The following is a 3,537-nucleotide window of genomic DNA, read 5'->3' on the forward strand; positions in this document are numbered from 1 at the left end:
TCGCTATGAGTCAGAACCGACTCCACGGCACATAACAACAACAACAACAACAAATCCCTGGGTAGTGCAAACAGTTAAGGGCTGAGCTACTAATTAGATGGTTGGAGGGTCTAGCCCACCTAGAGGCGCCTCCGGAGAAAGACCTGGCAATCTCCTACCATTGAAAACGCCGCGGAACACAGTTCCACCCTAACATCCGTGGGCTCACCATGAGTCAGAATCAGCTTGACAGGAGCTGGTGTGTTGGTTTTAGTTGTTTCTCCAGTGACTCTGGCGAGAAAGTGCTTTGATACAAGGGGTGGGGGTTCAAAAAATTCATGGAAAAATGGAGTGAGAATACAATGGGATTTTTCCACCAACTTTTTGAAGCCCCCTTGTATCTGGGACAGTAGTTAAACATCCCAAGACAGACCATGGATGATACTCCTTTGGGGGGAGTAGCCTTGAAAGACACCCTCATTTTCTATAGAACCAGATCTTTCTTTTTCTTTGTTTTCCGCATAGTTGTGTCCATCTTATAAGTTCTTCACAAACACTAATGAACCAGGAGGCTAGCCTTCTGGGAGCAAGGTGGAGTGATCCTGCTCCAGACAGCAAAGTTGCTACCACTGTTCTCGGAGGGGCTGAAACTTCACTGCCTAGAGGGGTGGACAGTCCTCCAGTGGAGGACTCTAGCATCAGAGCAGCGAGAGACAGATGGGTTACAGGCTGAATGACCTGAAACTCGGCTCACGGGGTTTTTTCCCAAACATACAGCCACAAACAAAAATGGCAAACAAGCAACTAATAAAAACATTGTCACAAACGGGACAGATAAAGGAGCTGTTACTATGCAATCTATTCCAACTCATAGCAACACTATAAGACCAAGTAGATCTGCCTCAAAGGGTTTCCTAAGCTGTAAGGGGAGACTTGGTGTGGTACCGCGGGTTACCGTGCTGGACTGCAAGATAGGATTGAACTGCAAGGTCGGTGGCTCAAATCCACCAGCTGTCCTCGGAAACCCTAGACAGGGTCACTATGGGTTGGAATTGACTCGACAGCACTTAACAACAACAACAATGTTTAAAGGCTATTACCAGGGTTTTTCTCCTGTGGAGTGGCTGGTGGGTTCAAATCACTAACCTTTTGGTTAGCAGACAACTGCTTAACCACTGTGCCACCAGGACCCCTTTGATGAAAGAATAACCTTTTAAATCTACAGAGCTTACACAAATAAGGAAACAGTAAGGTCCCCTTTATGGAAAAAAAAAAAAAAAGTTGGGGAAAGATATGAGCAGACTTTTGCAGAAAAGAATACAAATGATTACTAAAAAGTGTTCAATTTTACTAGAATCAGAGAAATACAATCTAAAACGGCAGTGAGGTGCAGGGAATGTTTTGTGGGTGGTGGTTGTTCAAATGCCATCGAGTCAGTTTCGACTCAGTGACCCTGTATAGGGTTTCCAAGGACCAGCTGGTGAGCTTGAACTGTCAACTTTGTGTTTCAAACTGACCTTACAGTCCAGCGCATTAACCCACAGTTTTGCTTGTGAAATTGTAAAGATGTATCTTTTTTAAAATGCAGGGATACAGTAGATGACATGGATGAACCTTGGAAAGATGATATTAAGTGAAATAAACCAGACACGAAAGGATAGATATTGTATCTTATTGTTGTTAAGTACCGTGGAGTCGGTTCCAACTCATAGTGACCCTGCACAGGGTTTCAGAATCTGTAAATCTTTATGGGAGCAGAACGCCTCATCTTTCTCCTGCAGAACCGCTGGTAGTTTCGAACTGCTGACCTTGCAGTTGGCAGCCTGACTCGTAACCACTATACTACCAAAGCTCCTTAGATATTGTATGGTCTTGTGTATATGGAATATCTAACCCAAACCCACTACCGCTGAGTCAATTCCAACTCATAGCAACCCTGTAGGAAAGACAGACCAGAACTGCTCTAAAGGGTTTCCAAGGCAGACTGTCTCATCTTTCTCCCACTTAATCCACTGTGCCAACAAGGTTCCTTACGAAATAAATACCTACAATATTCAAATGCTTAGAGTCAGAAATGATCAGGCGGGGGCGAGGAGGATAATTATCGCTGAAGGGGAACAGAGTTTCTCTTTGGGGTAATGAGAAAGCTTTGGAAATAGGCCATGAAGATTGTACAACATTGTGGAAATAATTCATTAATTCTGTGCTTAAAACAGTTAAACTAGTAAATGTGGTGTTCTATGTATTTTAATATCATTATAAAAATAAAAGACTGAGTTCTGATTAATGACAATGTTCTGAGTTTTGGGTTTGTTATTTTTTTTTTTTTCATAATCTGCAAGGTACAGTCCCAAACTGATGACACGTGTGATCCCTTTCTCTGAACCCAGAATACTGCATTCCTTGATTATGTGAGATGACAGTTTGCTGTCATTTGGAAGAAACGTTGCATTTTAGGGATAAGGACTGCAGATCTGGATGAATGTTTTAGGAGCTGAAGGGAACATTCAGTTCCATAAACATGTCCTGAGGGTCTGTACCAGGTCAAACCCTGATTACCAGAGAAAACGCAGTGCCGATGAGGCTATAGTGAGGTTGTTATTGTTATTGTTGTTGTGAAGTGTGGTCGAGTCGATTCCAACCCATAGCGACCCTGTATAGTGTTTCCAAGGAGCAGCTGGTGAACTTGAACCACTGACCTTGCAGTTCAAACAACTTTGCAGTCTGACGCATTAGCCCACAGTACCACACTCGGATACATAGCAGGGGAGTTTAAATGAGGATTGCACTTCTGTGGGGCGTTTGACAGTATGTGTTGATAGTTTTAACTGAAGTTCATACCTTTTTACCCAATAATCCCACTTCTTGGAATCGGGGGCGGGGGGGGGAGTTTAAAAACAAAGGCATCATATTGCAAAGATGTACATGTGTGAAAATTTGGAAATACCCAGATTAATAAAATAGTAGATGATTGGTTAAATTAATATGGTATGTTCATTCAGTGGACTGTTTGTTATGTGTTGTTGTTGTTGTTGTTGTTAGTGCCATGGCATCAGTTCTGACTCGTAGTGGCCTGATGTACAACAGAATGAAACACTACTTGGTCCTGCACCGTCCACACAATCAGTGCTGTTTGAGTTCATTGTTGAAGCTACTGTGCCAGTTCACCTAGTTGAATGCCTTCCTCTTTTATACTGACCTTCTACTTTACCTAGCTTGATGTTCTTCTCCAGAAACTGGTCCCTCCTGATAAAATGTTCAAAGTACCTGAGATGAAGTCTCACCATCCTAACTTCTAAGGAGCAATCTGACTGTACATCTTCTAAGACAGATGTGTTTGTTCTTCTGGCAGTCCATGGCATGTTCGATGTTCTGCACCAACAACCATAATTCAAAGGCATCAATTCTTTGTTAGTCTTCCTTACTCATTGTCCAACTTTCACATGCATATGAGGTGGTTGAAAATAACATGGTGTTAAGGATTGAATTATGTCCCTAAAAAATATGTCCAGCTTCTTTAGGCTATGACTCTCAGGACTATGTAATTGTTCTCCATTT

At 42.4% G+C, this 3,537-nt stretch overlaps 1 protein-coding gene across 2 annotated transcripts in view; it reads left to right on the forward strand.

Annotated features, from left to right (window-relative positions):
* Positions 1 to 3,537, forward strand: part of SYN3 (synapsin III) — a 697,366-nt gene that overhangs the window by 200,250 nt on the left and 493,579 nt on the right. The gene's annotated exons all lie outside the window — the stretch shown is intronic.

The sequence above is a fragment of the Chrysochloris asiatica genome, unplaced genomic scaffold, assembly GCF_000296735.1.
Source record: "Chrysochloris asiatica unplaced genomic scaffold, ChrAsi1.0 scaffold00076, whole genome shotgun sequence".
NCBI lineage: Eukaryota > Metazoa > Chordata > Mammalia > Afrosoricida > Chrysochloridae > Chrysochloris > Chrysochloris asiatica.